This window comes from Sphaerodactylus townsendi, linkage group LG02 (assembly GCF_021028975.2).
Source record: "Sphaerodactylus townsendi isolate TG3544 linkage group LG02, MPM_Stown_v2.3, whole genome shotgun sequence".
Classification (NCBI taxonomy): Eukaryota; Metazoa; Chordata; class Lepidosauria; order Squamata; family Sphaerodactylidae; genus Sphaerodactylus; species Sphaerodactylus townsendi.
This window is the reverse complement of record NC_059426.1, coordinates 27728163-27747424: the sequence shown is the minus strand read 5'-3', so window position 1 is coordinate 27747424 and position 19262 is coordinate 27728163. Positions and strand designations below refer to the sequence as shown.

General features: G+C 49.6%; 1 protein-coding gene across 1 annotated transcript in view; it reads right to left on the bottom strand.

The window, feature by feature from the left end:
* Positions 1–18187, bottom strand: part of WIPF1 (WAS/WASL interacting protein family member 1) — an 84882-nt gene extending 66695 nt beyond the window's left edge. The window contains exon 1 of the mRNA XM_048485654.1: positions 18006–18187. The gene's annotated coding sequence lies outside the window, so the exon portion shown is untranslated. The remainder of the gene's footprint in view (positions 1–18005) is intronic.
* Between the last annotated feature and the right edge of the window lie 1075 nt (positions 18188–19262).

Here is a 19262-nt window from a genome sequence, read left to right as displayed (position 1 = left end):
GGCCTCCAAGTTCCTCCCCCCTCCCCCCAACAGAAATCAAAGCTTGGAAGGCTGGGCAAAATTGCTGTTGTTGCCCAGCAAACCCCAAAGTGGCCCGGAGATCTCAGAACATAGTCTCAGTAGGTATTCTTTTCTTAAAGGTACAGGTATTGTTTCTACTAATTTGGGGTGCTTTAATCCCCCAATCCTTTTTAATATTTAAGATTTTTCTGCAAACCAGGGGCTTCCTTCAGGTTTATAAAGAAATCTCTTGTCTGTTCCTGGCTTCCTTTATGGATTTTTTTTTGATCCATACACTACGGTTCAGTTCTGAGTTAGAACAGAATTTATATCCTACGTTTCTCCCCACTGAGAAGACCAAATTATTTCATTCTCCCCTCCTCCATTTTAACCTCACAACAGTGATGTGAGGTAGGTTGGCTGAGAGAGAGTGGAGTCACTCAAAGTCACTCAGGTAGCTTCCATGGAAGAACAGGGATTCAAATCCGGGTTCCCCAGATCCTAGTTGGACATTCTAACTACTACACCATACTCCAGAACAACGCCCCAAATAGTCTGTGCAACAGTTTTGCAGCACAGACAGTCAAGATAGCACAGCACTTTGAGGTGTAGCCAGTTGCTTTTTTTCATTGAAAGGACACAGGAGCGACTAGGCCCAAAAGATAACCATGCTAAAAATGTCTATTGCTAGTGCCACTGGTGGCAGCCATCCCATGATGTGTAGATCTTTGAGCCTCTAAAGTTATAAGAAAAATGCATTTGTATGTCTTCTAATCACTGATTGGTTTTAAAAGAATTTTTAAGTGCTCTGAATATCCAAAATGGTTGCAAGCATACAAATAATTATACTTGAGTCACCCTGTTTCAAACCTTGGTCTTCCAAGGTTCCACTGGAGGAAACAGTAAGTCAAGTGACCAGCCTATTCACTGTACTGTACGCAAATTTAAGAACAAGTCAAAATGGGAATCATGATACAAGCTTGATGGTTTTTTGCTAAATTTATGGTTGGGCTATTTAGAGGAGAGGAAGCTACATCTTCACAAGAACTTCCCATTTCACAAGCCACATAACTCTGGTTTTAAGTTTGAAAGTTGCTTTTCTCACGAGAATTACAACTCCGCAAATTCAGCCTAATTTAGAGACAACAAATGATATGCATGTATAACAAATTCTCTAGCCAGCTTCTTCAACAGTGGCAAGATTCCCGCAAACTCTGAGTAGCGTTCTGCTTTTCTAAAGCAGTAACCAGGACTACAATGTCTCCCCAATGACGAAGAGCAGTATTTATGGGACCAGGGGAGATTTTCCCAAACAAATCAACTTTGCAAACACTCCCACCTTGCTTTGCTGAGCAGTTTTTTAATCAATCATGTTAGTTGCAGGAGGTTTTTTTTAACATTTATTTAATCTTTTCTTGCTGTTTTTTTTTAATGAGGTGTTTCATTTTAACCTAGAAGAAATAAGGATAAAATCATTCAGAAACCAGGATTGGTACTCTGAGTGGTTCTGACCCTCTGGGAACTACTCTGGAAAGGAAATGCTTTTGTTTTAAGAGCGATATTTTGCTTTGAGAGATATTGGCACATACTAGTTTAAAGTAGCAAGGTCAGTAATTTTGTATAGACACAACCAGGAAATATACAGATAAAAGAGGGAGCACACAAAGGCTTGCTGGAAGCATCTCATTTTCCTATCTTCCTCTATTTCCTTTCCCTTCCCTGAAAGCCCCACTCCATTTTCCTGCTTCCTTCTCATTTTCCTACCGATCAGCCAACCTACCATTTCATGTGCCCACCTTTAGCTTTGCCTAATTCCACCCCCCTGGCAGCCTGAATCAGAAAAAAACAGTTGTGAAGTGCAAGCCACTGGGTCAGGCTCATGGGTGGTGCAGAATCTGCAAGAACTAATTTTCCCATGCATCTCCTTCTCCACTATTTCATCTTTCCCTCCTCCTGGCAGTCACCATATCCGGGACGGAATGAGGGGAAAGTGTGCCCAGGTGTGCGCGCGTCCTGTGCCCCTCCAAGCCCCCGGAATGCCCCACCACACCACGCCTCCGCAGGGGCACACGCCCGGTGCATCACGCTGCCCCCCTGGTGCATCATGCTGCCCCCCCTTGGTGCTACGCCTCTGCCATATTCTCACCTTTCCCTGCTTCCTTTTTCCTGCCCATTCACTAACCAACCTTTCCTCTGCATAACCCAACTTCAGTTATATTTATTATTAATTTACTTCATCTATCTCCCACCTTTTTCATAATGGGGACCCAAAGCACTTGCATCGTTCTTCTTTCTTCCATTGTATCCTCACGACAATCCCGTGGGGTAGGTTAAGCTGAGAGTGTCTGAATGGGCCAAGGTTACCCATAGCAAAGTGCGGATTTGAACCTCAGATCCTAGTCTGAAATGCTGACCACTGCACCACACAGACTTTTGTAGGGTGGCTGCTGCTGGACAATACCACACAGCCATGCCTGAGTGGGTCGTGGAAGTCAAATGGTAGCTAGTTGCCTGATGGTTGACACCAAAGTGTGTGTGTGTGTGTGTGTGTGGGTGTGTGGGTGCTGTCAAGTCACAGCTGACGTACGGCGATTCCATAGGGCATAGGTGTCAAACTCGCAGCCCTCCAGATGTTATGGACTACAGTTCCCATCATCCCCTGCCAGCATGATGCTGGCAGGGGGTGATGGGAACTGTAGTCCATAACTTCTGGAGGACTGAGTTTGACACCTGTGTCGTAGGGTTAACAAGGCAAGAGGCGTTCAGAGGTGGGTTGCCATTGCCTTCCTATGCATGGGCAGAGAGATTTCTGAGAGAAATGTAACTAACTCAAGGTCAACTAGCAGTTGACATATGGAGGACTGGGGAATCGAATCACTGCTCTTAACTACTAACCACACTTCCTCTCTGGCACCTCCATTAAAAGCGAAAACATCTTTGGAAAGTACCCTGCCTTCTCCACCTGCTTTTTATTTACAGAAAAGCTTGAAAACTAGCAATATTGTTGTGGTTGCCAGCAACAGTCACCAAGAGCATTAATTTCTTAAAGCTGCAGGTGCTGCTTCTATTATTCCAGGAAGTTAAACGCCCTCCTCCCCACCCCCAGATTTTTTTCTATTTTTTAGATTTTAGATTTTTTTTTTGCAAACCCGGGCTTTTTTCAGGTTGGTAGAAAGGTCTGTCTTGTCTGCTCATGGCCCTAGTCTGTGGATGTAAGCATCCTCAGATTTGTTCGCAATGAGAATTAGACATACTGATTTCTGCATGAATTTACATGCATCAAAAAACCATTTATTGAGGTTGGTTAACAGCTCGGGGCGAGGGAGATCTGTGTAGAACCACAGCACTGAAGACAGAAGGGGGATTAAATTTTACCTAAATCTAAGTTGCCTTCCCAAGCAGTTTGAGCTCTTGTAGGGAGTGGGAAGCCAAACAGTTTTTATACAGTAGCTGGTTTTTTAAATTCCCTGGCAGGCAAGCGGGGCAAATTGAATCCTTGCTCCCCCAGCATCATACTTGTCCCATATTGCTCTCTTACCCACAGCTTTTTTCTTTTGCAGATACATTACACATCTAGAGATCCGAACACAGACCCCTGTATGACATGATTTAAACACAGGGCTTTCTAGATGTGTGGATGATACTGGTACATGAACAGATGCAACCAATGAGTTTCAAAGGGTCTCCACTGTATTTTTTCCCAGCCCATCCTTATCAAGTATGTTTTGTGCAATATTGTGTCACTGGTCTGATCTAAGAGGAAGTATTTCAGAGAAGCAATGCTTTCCCCCTCTGTTACAAAAGACAGTAGTTGGCATGTGGTCTAGAGCTATCTCCCAAGCCAAGTTAACCAAACAATTGGGCCTTATGCAGGGTACACAGCTGTTGGTGAGCTTTATTCAGACTTACAACCCTCCTTACAGTCTAACACTACAATGTGTTTTCTGATGCTTACAACAATGAAAGCGCACAACTGTGGCATCTGGATTTCTAGGATTTGAACGATTCCACTGTTTCCCATGTGCAATTTCTGCCCACTTCCTGTTTTCCTCACCATATGAGCTCAGAGGGCTTAATTCCCCCCCCCCCTTTGAATCAACCTTTCAAGCACTAGCATATACTCAATGATAGAAGGGTTTAGAGCAAGGGTGATAAACATGTGGGCTAGGGGGCAAATCTGGCACTTTGTGAGGCCTTATCAGACCCTCAAGCCAGCTGAGGCAGCCCCCACCCCCCAGCTCCCAATCAGGCCTGGCCAGCCACACACACCCCTCATGCCAATCTGGGCTAGTGAGACTGCTGGAGTTCCCCTAGCTGAGGCTGCCTGCCCCCAGGCCTGGCCCAACCAAGTCGCATTTATGACATATCCAGCCCTCATAATAAATGTGTTCAACATGACTGGTTTGGAGACATTTTTCCTGTGCTTATGAGACCCGCCAGGCTGAATTCTACAGCTGTTAACTATTAGGAGACGACTTGCATAAGAAGACAACTCGTTTTCCAAATATTAGAAAAATAGTATGTCACATTCAAAAGATGCAGTTTAAATGTTCTATCAGTTATTATTGATTTGGAGTTTACAATGTCTATGGATCAGGAATCCGAGCCTCTGGATTTCAGCGGGCAAAAACCTAGCTAACAGACAAATGTCCCTTTTTCTGTTGTTTTCCTACTCAGAGATCTCAAATATTACCCGATTCCAATACAAACAGATGACATTTTTAAAAACTGTAGATTCACTTGGGGGGCACCCATCGCTATAGCTGTGGGTATTGCCTTGATGCACAGAGATGTTTTGAAGGGAACAAATATCAGGTTGGTAGCAATGCCGTGAGGACAGAATTGGAACCCTGTGTTTGTTGTCTATAGGGGGATAAGAGAATGTTGAGCATATGGACCCAAAAGTGTGCATGCTGCAAGATTATCACGCAAGCAGGTCCAAAACTCTGTCTTTGCAGTAGCGGTATAATGTCCAGGTACTTTGGCCAACGCATGCATTTCGGTGTCTGAATTCCTAGAAGAAGCATGCTACCATAAAGCAGCCAAGCATTTGACAGCAACAGCACACTGCCAAAACCGTCTATTCTAGTCCCCACACCATGTGCAAAACAAAAACCCTGCTGCAAATAGTACTTGCGCTATTTCATGTCCCAATATGTTCAACATTCTTCATGGAATTTTTTTCAAAGCTTGGCAGCTATACTTCGTAATCAGTTTAGCAGCTTTTATGGATGACGCTTCAGGAAAAGTTTAAGAAAGAGAATGCAGAAGCTGTTGAAAAACCATGCACGCATTCATAAAAAAAAAAAACAAGAACTGCTTAAATCCCGTTGATGTCCATGGGACACGGATGACCTGTCTTAAGTCTCTGCAGTTACTACAATCAACAGGACCTACAAGTACATCGGCTCTGAGCAGTTTGAGTCTTCTGCTTTATAAGAATGCTATCCTTTCCCTGTCAACCAACGTCTTGGGTTACGGGTCCCCCCTTTGGCTATTATTCCTAGATTTCCTAGAAACAGAATGATCTTTTCCTTTCTGTAGTCGACCCACGCGGTCAGCGTAAGAACGAGACGAGACGCGGAGATAACATCTGGTGGAGATCGCCAGCAGCGGGAGACCGGAGGTCCGTGTTCCTAGCGAGTCTCCCGTCTGCCGGTTCCTGGCACCTTTTATTGTTACTCTATCGGGGGCGTGTAGGAGGGAGGACGGGGGGGAGTTCCGGAGAACGGAGGGTATGGAGAGTTCTGGAGATCATCATGCGTGATGCATGATCTCTCAAATATCTGGCTCACGTCGCGGAGGAAGGAGCCGCACGCTGCCTGAGCCTAATCCCTCACCTGGGGGGCAGGATCGATCATTGTCCCTCGCTACCGGCGATTGAGCCAGACAGTTCATGACCATTGCGGATCTCATGGGGGGGCGATGAGAATTAGAAGTCGCGATCGCACGGCAAGGCGAAACGCAGAGTCCGCTGGCGTCCCAACGTCGCACACGGGCGCTTGCTGGAATTCGGGCAGTGCACTACTACATCTCCTCCTTTTTACATTTTAGAAAAGGGGGCCGAAATGCTATAGAGGCGATTTGAAAGGGGAATTTTGGTTTCCTCCGGCCGCTTATCAAAGCTGACCAAGAAGCTGCTTGTGTAACTGATTAGAACTTGGTTCTGCGGGGAGTAAAGGGAAATTCGAGGGGTTTCTTACACCGCGTTACAGGCAATAATAGACAATTTCATTGAACGTAAAACAAGATCCGGATAACGAGGCGTATCAATAATAAACTTCCAATGCAGAGCTGTACAATACCGTAGCACTTCAACCATTCCTCCCGGCAGCCAGCTCCAGAGGGCTGACCACCAATGGGGCTAAGAAAACATCATACTTCCAGGATTAGATACGACTTCTTGCAGCTCACGACTTTCATAGTGAGATCAACTGGGAGATTATCAGAAAGATTAAAAAACAACACATATTATGTACATTCTCGCCAACCTTGGTGATGCTTAATGAACAAATGCAATCGATAAGCGCATCTATTGTTCAGGGTCGCTTGACGGGGATTCCTGCTGCTCGGAGGCCAGGAGGGGCATCCAGAGCTGTGGAGGTAGAGTTGATGGACTTCGCATGGGGGGCACAGGCCAGCCCGGCCAATAGTCTTAGCATTGTAAAGAAGCGCGAGTCCGGGACTCCCACTAGGGAAGCTATGCAGGGAGACTTAACTCCGGCTGAGAGGGCGACGAAATCGCATCCTGGTTAAGGTGTGAGGGGTCGGCGCGAGCGATGGGCGGCGGCTGGGCGCCCGGAAGCTCCCCGTGGGTGGAGCCTGAGGTAGATCTGACGGTGAGGCTTACTGAGGCAACAAAGAGTTCCCGCAGAGAGTCGGGCTGGGATATAATTGAACGCTTCTCCGCGAGGGTCCAGGAACCAGCCCCTGGGGAGCATGCGTGCGGATGTTTCCAACATGGGGGAATGTCCTCCGCGGTTTGTGCAGTTCCAACTGGCCAGGCCGATGAATGGAGCCCGGAGTCGTTCCTCTTCGCCATTGCGCTCCGGTGATGCTGGGCGCAGGTGTTAGATCTCTGGTTAGCTTACAGTCTTGGTGACAAAGGGGAGAGAGCCAGCCGAGGGTTTGGACGATCGGTCCCCAGTCGGGACTCATAGAAATTCTACCTGAAGTGGATGAGGCATTCATGAAGGGCTTTAGCCCAGACTCCGCTAGAAGGAAGTCTCCGGAAAAACTTTGCAGACGGGAGAGGCAGGCAGGAGCTTAGCAGGCCCCGAATTCTAGGTACCTTTAAGCCCAGGCAGCAAGGATGAGACGCTATAGCTGCAGCAAACTGCCCCCAGATCGGTTGGTCTGGTGGGAATTTCTACCGTCAGGGGTGCGGGCCGATCGCCACCGGCAGGAGGCAACAGAGCAGAGCAAGGGATGGTGTCAGCCGAAAGTTGGCGGTGATGACGCAAAGAGAGCTGCACAGAGGGTTCTCGGGTGTCTCCGGGGTGAGTCTTGCTTAGGCGCCCAGCAGCTCTAGAGGCTTGGCTGGTGAATTCGCCTGGATGCGTCTCTCCCAGGTCATTCCTCGGGTCTTTGGGCATTGGCTAATTTTATGCCTTCCTGTTGAGATGCGCCTAAAAGGCGGGATCCTCTAGAGATATCACGCTCCATCTCCTCGATGGGGTTGGTTCCGCTTCCGGCTTCATTCCATGGGTTGGCCCTGTCATGGCTAATCGGAGTCCACAGGGACCTGTAGGAAGAGGGACTGGAAACACACCCCCCACTTTTCCCAGGTTACGGCGGTGGGTCCCGCCAGAGCTCAGTTCTAAAGCGATGGCGGGGAGATCCCGGGATCGGTTTTAAGCCGGTGTTTAGAATTTATGCCTATAAGAAAGGAAGAAGGCTTTGTTTGCAGCCTGTGAAGGTTTAGCTTTTAATGCAATCCTCTAGGGGCACGCCTACTCTCTCTCTTCTTTAAGTTGTTTGACAGGGAGGGCAGGAGGTAGAAGCTAATTCTGGTGGGGATTGGCTTCAGGAAGCGCCATCAGGGTGCTGCCAAGGCTAGGAGTCGATCCGACCTTACCCTCGAGGGGAGGGAACAGGGCGAAGTCCTGAGGGATTGTAGGTGGCTGCATGCTTCCAATCAGCAACACAGCAATTTCTGAAGTACGCTTTGTGATGGGTGCATCGAGGGAGAATGAAGCTTAATCAGGCAATGTAGCGGCAGATTCCTCGCGACATACAAAGAAAGGAAAAAAAAGAAGGGGGAAGTTCAACTTTTGCAAGGGAGTTTGTACTATCGCGGACCTTGGTGGCTAATGCCGGTAGCTGGATGAAAAGTAAAAAATTTTTTGACCTAATTATCTTGAGGGAATTGCTGCCCGCCGAAACCGCACTCTCACTTAAGGGCGGTTAGCCACTCGGCGCTTGCTATTGCCGCTAGGAGCGCCAAGGCAAACACCACCCACCCAAATCATGAGTGGATCTGCGTTTGCAGCAACCCTATGGTTTGGGGCCTGTCCTGGCAGGTGCTGGGCGGGGAACAGGACGGGCCTAGATTTTAATCCAGGGAGGGCTAGTCATCAATTGGCCTCCCCCCCCGCTTCTACTGGTCAAAACAGAAAGAGAAAAGGAGGAGAGGGAAACGAAGTTTCACTTCTGGAGATAGGAGAACAAACCCCTGAAGTCACAGCTGGGATCAATGATCTGCTGATGGCCTTACCCGTCCCAGACCAAAGTCGCTTTGACCTGACTCCATGAGAGGTCCCTTCCCCAGAGATTGACGTGGATGTCTAAGACGATGTGGGCTGGACTCAGAGCTGCCTTCGCCGAGCCCTGGGCTGTTGTTGACTGTGAGCGGGCGGATGTCCTGCCTCTAAGCTGGGTTTGTCTCCCCCACCCCCCCCCCAGGATGTCTAGCGGGTAAGCTCGGTCGAAGCTCACTGGTGCGGGCCACTCGCTCTGATGATCAGTGGCTAACATCAGCGCCTCGTGTCCACCAGGCCCCTTGAACTTCATATCCCCATGGCGAAGCCTGCATGGGCGGAGCTCCCGGATAAAGGCAGGCGCCTCCACCGGGCCGCGACGGGTGGGTGTAAGGCTCACGCCCATGTTGGCCGCTGGGGCTCGTGAGCCTCTATTGTGTCGGCAGCCGGGCTGGCGATGGGGCAAGAAGAATCAGCTTGAAACGCAGCTGGCTCCGCAGGCAACTCCCGGATAGTTTGTCCAGACTCTGGAGATGGATGGGTCCTTGAAGATGCGTGGAGTCGATCACTCAACGGCGAACAGTCCTGGCTGTTCAGCTGACAGAGGCCTTGCAGCAACCTGTAGCCCAATAGTCCCGGGTAGGGACAGACCCTCGTGCCTAGTACTGGAGTCGGGCCACCAAGAACCTCATTAAGTCGGTGAACCAGCGAGATGGGCTGCAAGGTGCATGCGGCGAAATAGATGCCACGATGAGAGGGGGGTGGCTCTGTGCAGGGGCCTTGGTGTCTGGAGTCTGCTCTAGTACTCTCCTCCTTGGTCTGGGCTGGGGAGAGCGCAGCTCGGGCGGGAGCTCTCGAGCGGGCAGTCGCTTCTCCAGTGGGAAGCCTTTGGCAGCGGGGCACGGGTTTTGGTGGCCTTCTCCTCCTGGGGAGGACCCTCACTCCCATCGGGGCCAGTTGTAAGAGCCCCCCCGCTGGCCTGCTCTACACTCCCTTCGGAGAGTGTCCGGTCTGCCGCAGGCTGGGAAGCAGTCATCCTGAGGACTGCCTCCCCACGAGTGGAGAGTGCTAGCGCTGCGTGAGAGGCCCTAGCTTCCGGTGGGCGGAGGATCCGATGTCCTGGCAGAAGCGCTTAAGCATGTCGGCCAGTTCAGGATTTTTTTGCCCAGGCCCGTGATTGCCCCCATGCGGCACTCCGTGGAAGCGTTCTCCCTATGCGAGAAGCATGAGGGAGTTCTTCGCTTTGGGCCTCCCCGCTATCTACCTCGCTCCTCCTTGAGCGCCTTCCTGGAGCCTGTTCACAAGCTTCGGCATAGGGCTGGCTCTTGGGGCTTTTGGCGGATGGAGGAAGAAAACTCTGGAGTTGGCTGGCCGTTGGCGCTGGGGACCTTAACAAAATGCCTTATAGAGAAGCTGCCCACTCTGTGAGGCTTTAATCGTATGGGTGGCCCTCAGGCAAGGACAATCTGATACGTTAGGGTTGGCGGTAAAAGCATGAAGCCATCAGAATACTGCGCTGCCTTGGTGCAGGCGCCGCCAGAGGTGATCCCAGCTTGCTCTGTTGAGAGAGCACTGCTGGCGAGACTCACTCTTCCCAGACCACAAATTGTGCAGGGGCTCCAGGAGCATGCTACGAAGGTGGTCTTCCAGTCGTCGTCTGGAACCATTAGGTGGTTCCTTGGCGATGGCTCCTCCAGCATGCCTCTCTCAGCCGAGAGGGCTGGGGTCACCCTCACGTCCGCGCATAGCTTTATGGAGACTCAGTGAGGATGTTATTGCAGCTTAAAGGGGCGTAACTTCGACAACCCTACCGAGATTGAGATAGCGCTACCCACCTCCCACTCAGTATCTGTGGTGAAGTGGGCCGGGGCACAATGCAAGAATCTCGGCATCGTCTTCCCGTCAGGGTTTCTTTCTCTCTTCTGCAGATGTCGTGGCTGGCTACGCGTTTCCTGCGAGAGTTTTAGAGGAAACCAGCACTTATTCCACGTTGGCGCTTGACGGAGGATGCAGTGGCTTCGGAAAATGAAGAGCGGAGCAGGGGAGGAGGGGCGGCTGAGCCGCTGAGAGTTTTAGAAATGGGTGAAAGGAGCAAAGGGAGGGCAGAAAGGGAGGACAGGCGTCCAAATTAGTGGATAGAAAATCTCGAGGGGCTGGAAATTGAAGGTGAAAGATCGAAGCGAGGGGCGGCTGACCTACAGCAAAGGGGCAGCCGCCGTAGGGTTCGCAGCGGGCTGATGGCTTACAAAACATTGTATCTCCACGCCAGTAGCAGCGACATCGGTAGCGTGATGAGGGCTCTACCAATGGTGCTAAGAAGTAAGCGCCGATGTTTTCTACCAGTCCTTAAGATTCAAATGTCCCCCCTCTGGGTACCACCATGGACACTGGAGCTTCAATCTCCTCCAACCAATTTGTGCCAGCTCCAGCCTTCTCTTCACGGGGACCACCAGTCGCGATTTCTCGGCTTAACGCTTTCAGTTCAGCCTTTCCGATTCGGACGGTGTTTTGCATTAGCGGCTCATAAGCCCTGCTTTGGGTACCAGCTCCCATACTCCACCGGGTGTTCCGGTATCCGGACGGTAGAGTGTCCCACTAGGGCCAGCGTGATGTCTCCTGGATCGCGCCCGATCCAGAAGGGACCAGGCGAGTACCGAAAGCGGTGTAGTCCCCTGGATCGCGCCGCATCCAGCGGACTTCCGGTATCGCGTACTGACCCTTCCCAGAAGGCGACGGTGGAGCAGGGTGGAGGATTCGAGGATTCCCGAGGTTCTCGGCAGCTAACCAACGCTTGTAAGTCGCACTCCACGCGGTCAGCGTAAGAACGCAGACGAGCCTTACGGAGATAACATCTGGTGGAGATCGCATCACGCTTAGCGGGAGACCGGAGGAGGTCCGTGTTCCTAAGCGAAGTCTCTCCCTGGTCTGGGCTGCAGTTCCTGGCACCTTTTATTGTTACTCTATGGCGAGCGTGTAGGGAGGGAGGACCGGGGGGAGTTCAGCGGGAAGAAACAGCGGAGGCCCGGGAGGTCGGGGAGATCATCATGCGTGATGCATGATCTCATCCTGGCTTCACGTCAATCTGCGAGGAGAGGAATGCCGCGTGACAACGTCTGAGCCTAATCCCTCACCTGGGGGGCAGGATCATTGTCCCTCGGCGCCCGGTGATTGAAACCAGACAGGATTCATGACTCCGTGTGACTCATGGGGGGATGAGGAGTGGGGGTGCGATGCGACCGGCAAGGCCGCAGGTCCGTTGGCGTCCCAACGTTCTACCACGGCGCTGCTGGGTCGGCAGTGCACTACTACACCTTTCCACCTTGCAAGTTTTATTATTTTCTTAAAAGCTTACCCAATTCTAACAAACAGAAAAAGAAGGTGAAGTACAAACAGCAGCTCTGTTCATTACAACCACAAAGGTTACAACTGGCGAGCGACAGGGCCTTTCACATCTGTTGCAACAGAAACACAAACAAAAGCTCGCTCTGACATTGGGGGAAATGGATGAGCAGTTTGAGGCTTGTGTGCATGCAGGCTTGAACCTGGGCACTAGCAAGAGGGAAATGGACAGCACGTAGCTGCTCTATGTAAAATGCCTACCCTTGCTTCCGAGGTGAGATTCAAATGCAGACTACCTCAAGGTTTGCAATGCAAAACATCCTTCCTTGGGTGGACTAAAGAAACAGTATTCCCTTTCACTGCACTGTTGCTACTCTTAATGCAACCTCTGTAATTCTGTGGAAACCAAGCAACGCGCTGCTCCATGTTGGTGCAAGACACTGAAGATACAAAAATCAAAGCTTGACTACATACAGTAGCCTCATTTTCAGACGAACCAGGCTGAAAAGCAGAACATGCCAATGCAGGGTGGGCAGGTCTTGCCTTGGAATGAGGACCTGCACTTCTGGATAAGAATTCCAAGTGAGCCCTGGAGATCTCCCAAAATTACAACGTATCTCCAGACTACAGAGGTTGATTCCCCTGGAGGAAACTGCTGCTTTGCATGGTAGACTCTAGAGCCGTGGTGGTGAACCTTTGGCACTCCAGATGTTATGGACCACAATTCCCATCAGCTGATGGGAATTGTAGTCCATAACATCTGGAGTGCCAAAGGTTCGCCACCACTGCTCTATAGTATCGCACGATGCTAAACTTCCTACCTTCCCTAAACCCCACCCTCTACAGCAGCCATTCTCAACCAGGGTTCCGTGGTACCCTGGGGTGCCGTGAGCATGTCCCAGGGGTACCGCGGCAACACTACCACCCCTCCCCCCTAATTTTTGTGGTGTCTCCCACCGGCGCAAGCAAGGACATGGAGCTGGCCCATGGGGCAGGGCCTGCCACAAGGTCAGCAGCCACCACCACCCCCAGTGCTTCCCTTCACCCTGGGAGGGGAAGGTGGTGGGTGTGGCAAGCAGGGGCAATGGGAGGGGAAGGTGGAGGGTGGCGGCAGGGGTACCGTGAGATATGAAGAGTGAGGTCAAGGGTACCCTGACCTCGAAAAGGTTGGGAAACACTGCTCTCTACAGGCTCCATGCTCAATTTTCAGGAACTTCACAACCTGGAACTAGCAACTCTGCACCCCATGTCTATAAACCACAGAGTAAGAGCCCCATCCAAAGGGTGGCGTCGAATCCGCCCGTGTGAGCGGCAGGGCAGCCACACTGGTGGATTCGCCCTCTTCAGGGCACTTACCCCAGCGGAGGGGGGAAACCACCACCATGCGGTCACTGCTGCCCTCCCCCAGGATGCTGCGCCAGCATCCCTGTGCCTCTGCTGCTGAGTAGCAGGGGCAGACCAGGGGAGGGGCCGGTAGAAGGGCCAACATTCGTTGGCTCCCTCCCAGACTTTGCTGGCATTGTGCCGGCAGGCCGCAATCTGGACTAAAGCCAGCCTGTTGGCTGGTGTAAGTCCATTGTGGCCCATTGAGGCTTCTCGGTGGTGGAGAAGCTGTTGCATTTTGTGAGCCTCCCCACACCAAAGGGAAGCCTCTTTGGGAACGGCGCTGTGGCCCACCTCCTCCTCTGTGGATGCCTTCATCCTGGAGGAAAGTGGGACTTAGTTTTAAGCAAACATGTACAGGATTTGGATGCAGGTGCAACAGGAGTTGCTCTGACTTCTTGCCCTCTTCTTTCCCCTGCCTTGCTCATTTTCCTAAATGCCAGGAGCTTTTTCCTATACAGTGGTGCCCAAAGAAAGGACACCTCCTCTCAGTCTGGAATCAGACAACAGAGCTGGTATAAAACAGTTGATTGGACCACGATCCTGGGAGACCAAGGTTCGAATCCCCACTTACATTCTGGAACTTATTTGCTTCATTTATGCCCTGCCAAAGCTAGTTGCATCATTCTTCTCTATTTTATCCTCACAACAATCTTGTAAGGTAGATTAGGCACGGAGTACGAAACTGGCTTGAGATTATTTAGCAAGCTTTCCTGACAGAATGTGATTCAAATCAGAGAATCCCAGATCCTATCTTATAACTTTAACCCACCACACCACACTGCACCCAGAGATTCTTTATACAGAAAAGGTGTAACAACCTTTCTGGATAATAATTCCAGACAGAAAGGGCTTTTTGCCGCTGCAACAGATATAAATAGAGGTTATGTAGCATTTTAATTACGAGCAAGTTCTTATTCCAACACAACCTTTTCTGGACTAGAGCGCTTGAAAACATGTTGGCACAAAACGTTTTCAGTCTTTTAGGTGTCACATGACCTCTGTTTATTTTTCCTCTAGAAAAGGAAGCTAAGAGATCTGAGGTCTGGGATGTTAAATTTCACAGATGAGTTAAATGGTTTTTCCGTATTACTGGGCATTTTGAAGTGGGCCTGTTTTAAAAACTGCTGACAAAATGCTACAGCCCCAGTTACTGCCTGACGATTCAACCAACCTAGATAAACGGAAACATTTGCTTTTGGACAGCTTACAGCCAAATCCTATTAAGCAGCCAATGCAGCATAACATGACACCTCACACACATAGTTCAGGCCTGAAACTTGTATGAGAGCGAGTAAAGGCTTCCACCAGCTTCTTTGTATGGCATTCTAAAAAGCAGCAATATTTCAGTTTGAGCAGTAATAAATTGTAACTAGGAGGTTTTAAAGAAACCATTCCAGGCTGCCATTATTTGGGGAGTTGTTTGTGATGTGAACTCATCAGCCACTAGATGGCACTGTGTAAGGAGGCTTTGAGCCTGACCAAGAAAATGTTTCCCCAGGCCCACATCTTCCAGACTGGCCTGCTCTTTTTTTAGCTGATGTCATTTATACATATATTAGTAGGTAATCAATATATGCACATTACTATTCCCTTTAGAGAAGCCAAACAGTCTTTAAATGTAGTGCTTCACCTGATAGAAGTAAATGACAGTCAGGCTGCAATTTAAACATGCGGTAATGCGTATCGTATTCCTACTTGTGGGAGAAGCTAGACTAGTGTTCTCCAACATACCGTGTTTCCCCGAAAATAAGACAGTGTCTTATATTAATTTTTGCTCCCAAAGATGCGCTATGTCTTATTTTCAGGGGATATCTTATTTTTTCCGCTCCACAGCTGCATGCTCTGGTGTTCTGTTTGACGGGCATGCTTCCAAACAAAAACTTTGCTACGTCTTACTTTCGGGGGATGCTTTATATTTAGCACTTCAGCAAAACCTCTACTATGTCTTATTTTCCGGGGATGTCTTATTTTCAGGGAAACAGGGTAGTACACGCAGGTGCCATGATATTCGCTGGTACCTCTTCCTCCTTCTTCAAAGCAACAAGCCAATCCCAAACTTCTTCTGACCCTTAAGCAAACTTATTTCAAAAGAGCTCAGGCAGTATTACCTTTGAACCTTCAGGGAACACACATTGAAAAACAGTTGCCTCTATTGCAGGAGAATACTTGGCATGGAAACTCCCAACAACTTGTGGCTGGCTCACCACAGGTGCCCATTAACTGTTTTGAACATTCCAAAAGTGTCCAGAAGTTCACCACGGTTGGGGACCCTTCAACTACAGGGTAAAGATCTATTTGTGAAAATTTGAAATAGAAGCAAAGACATAAAGGAGGCAGGTTCTGCAAAGACTACAGGAAAACAGAACAGACCAAGCAGAAATTGCACCAGTGCTTACTAAAGTAATTACATCATTTTCCTTTCTGGCGGCCTTTCCCCGCCCTCTTTTGCCTTCTTTCTTTAACCCTTTACCTTATTTACCTTATTAATGTACCACAAGCACAATTGTTCAGTATGCTTACTGATATCTCACTCTGGCACCTTCTGCACATGCAGAATAATGCACTTTCAATCCACTTTCAATGCACTCTGCATCTGTGCAGAATAGCAAAATCCACTTGCAAACAATCGTGAAAGTGGATTGAAAGTGTGTTATTTTGTGTGTGCGGAAGGGGCCTCTGCAACTCACTGCAAATGACAACAATTTCTGTGATTTAGCGCAAGTTGTAGGACTCCGCTTCTCTCTCAAGCACTGAGAAGCAGCTGTCAGTACCCTGCTTGGCCTTTTGCCTTTCACAGTCCTTCTCCATCTGTTTCAAATATGAAAATGCAGACATATAGTTGGAGATTTTACTATACAGAGCCAACGTGGAGTGGTGGTTAAGAGCAGTGGATTCCAATCTGGAGAACCAGGTTTGATTTCACACTCTTCCACATAAGTGGCAGACATTTAACTGGTAAACTGGATCTGTTTCCCCATTCCTACACATGAAGCCTGCTGAGTGACCTTGGGATAGTGACAGTTCTTCAGAACTCTCTCAGCTCCACATACCTCACAAGGTGTCTGTCATGGGGAGAACACAGGAAATGAGCTTGTAAGCCACCTTGACTCTCCTTACAGGAGAGAAAGACAGGGTATAAATCTAATCTCTCCTTCTTCGTCTACTCTAGTTCATCTACATAATCCAATATTTGTACACAAGCCCAAGCATTAAGAAAGTGCTTAGCTTATTATTTGTAAATAAAGACAATATGGTATAGTATAGTTAGAGAACACCTTGGGATGCTCAGATCCCCATTCACTGTGAAACATTATGGTATAAGATGGTCCAATCCCACAATCTAGAGCCTCTCTGTCCAAAAAGATGTTTACAATTTTTTAAAATACAATTCCAAACTCAGGAAGTTAAAAAAACAAATTTAGATCCCCAGGAGCGTGCGTTTAGCTAAACAACAAAAACAAAGCCAACCACACTGAAAAGTTCCAGCGGAGCCGTTTTATGACAACTTGGCCGGCTGATGGACGGGTTTGCCAAAGTTATCACTTCACATAGAGCGATTTACATCTCAACACACAGTATTTGCAACACTAATAGGATACTGAAGCTCTGTCTAGTGTCAAAACTTGGGGACTATTCACACACACACACACACACACACACACACGTCATCCTGTCCCAGAACAGCCACAAGTGAGGAACAATTCTGACAGGAACTCTTCTGCACTTCCTCTTCCCTTTTCATTTTTTAGGTACAGAAACCATCTTCCGCAGGATGGGGTGGAAAGACAGAATCTTTGCAAGCAGGGGAACAAAATCTGTTTAAATACTATTTCTAACACCACAATAATCCTAGGCACAACTAACTCCGATCTGCGCCCACTGACGTCAATGTGTTTAGACAATTCTGCAGGGCAAGAGGCAATTAGTGGACAAGCAGCATAACCCAACAGTTGTGACTAGCAAGTAAGCACCGCTATGTTCAATGGCGTTTACTCCCGGGTAACAGCGGCGCTAGAGGTAACAAGCGGAGTCGGACAGCACCGGGAGCACGGAGATTTAAACCGATTTAAGCGCTGCCAAGCGGATTCGCATTCCAGAAGCGCGCCACCCTCTTTCATTCCGCTATGCCCAGACTGTCACGCCCCGGGGGCGCTTCAATGTAAACGGACTAGGGAACTCTTCGACCCGGAGGGGGGGGGGGCGGGGTCAGAGTGCAAAACCAGGGACTTTTCACACTCTTTTGCACCGAGTTGCGATCACTTGCCCCCGGTGCATATTTGGCTTTCCAGAGCAGCCCAGCAGAAGCTAGGCAAAGGCGGTTAACGGGAATGGAACAAGAGCAAAGCGGGTCTGGATCAGCAAGGGGAGGGGAGGGGAGGGGAGGGGAGGGGAGGCAGTCCCCTCTCACCCTCAAAAGCAGACTTGATCTTAGGGGCGACTGAAGCCAGGGGGAAAGAGGAGGGGGCGAGGAGAAGCGCACGCTGGAGAAGCACTGACCACTCCAGCAAAACTAAGCGGATCATTCCTCCCGCAAGCTTTTCCGTTTCCTTGGTTCGGGTCAAGGGGAAGAAGCATACCAACCTAGCCGTCTACTTTTGCCTTGCGCCTTCCCGGAGCCATTCAGCGCTTGCCAATGCGCCAGATCCCCCCACTCTCTCTCTCTCTGCAAAGCCCCCTCCCCGCCTCCGCCTGCTCCAGATGTTGCGCGCTAAGCCAGCGCGGCTCAGCTGCCGACGTTGTCAGCGCTTAACCCCTTCGGCCCGGCGGGGGGGAGGGGGGCGGGAGGAGGGCAGGCCAGCCCCACCCAGCGGCGGCCCCTCCTCTTCCCTGAGTCGGGGTCAACCCAGGAAAGAGGGCGGGGAAAAGCAAAGGACCCGCTTGCGCGCCCCAGCCTCGGGGAAGAGGAAACAGTAGTTGCTGGGGCATTTCTGCAACTATTTATAGAGTCCGCCTGCAGCTCGCCCTTCTGTAAGTGCGACCAAAAGAGCCGGAGAAGGGGGGAAAAGTGCTGCGCTTGACTTGCAATGTGCAGCCCTGCTTCAACCCCCCCGCCCCATGCGTTTGCCTTTGCCCCCAGCGAGCATGCGCCCGTCGCAAGCATGCCCAATAGCAACAACAACAAGACGCTCTCCGCCCCTCTCCCCGGTGACTGTTGCCCTTTACACTGAACCTGCGGTCATTTGTGCTCAGATCTGCGAGAGAAATCTTCGTGTGTGTTTTTTCCCCAAATAATTTTTATTTTATCAGCAAAAAGTTATAGAAAAAGGAAAGAAAGTTAAAAGACAAAAAAAAATGAGCAAGTATCACAGTTAAGGGGGGAGGGAATAAAGTAACCTCAAAAAGGCCTTTGCTTTCACATCCTGCATGTGAGCTCCCAAAGGCACCTGGTGGGCCAGGGCGAGTAGCAGAGAGCTGGACTAGATGGACTCTGGTCTGATCCAGCTGGCTTGTTCTTATGTCCTTATGACCTTAGAAAAGAAATATATATTTTTTTAAAGGAGGGAAGGAAAGGAAGGCTACTTCTGGAACCTCACCGCTCACACAGACTTGTTGATCTTAGGTTTTCTCAGAACTGGTGGGTCTTTCTAGTTTACCTGTTGAATTTATGGTCCCCAGTATCTGAAGAGGCGAGAGCTGAGAAAAAAAAAGTCACTCTCAAGCCAGCAAAATTGCTCCATTTGCCAAGAATGACCACGAGCATTCAGAGGTTGAACTGAATTGAAGTGCCATTTCCCTGGAAATCAATAAATATTAGGGTTCGAAAGGGAAATGCAATAGGAGATAATTTGTACCCAGTTTTGGTTTGTTTTAGAAATGCAGGCCGCTCCTGATCACATT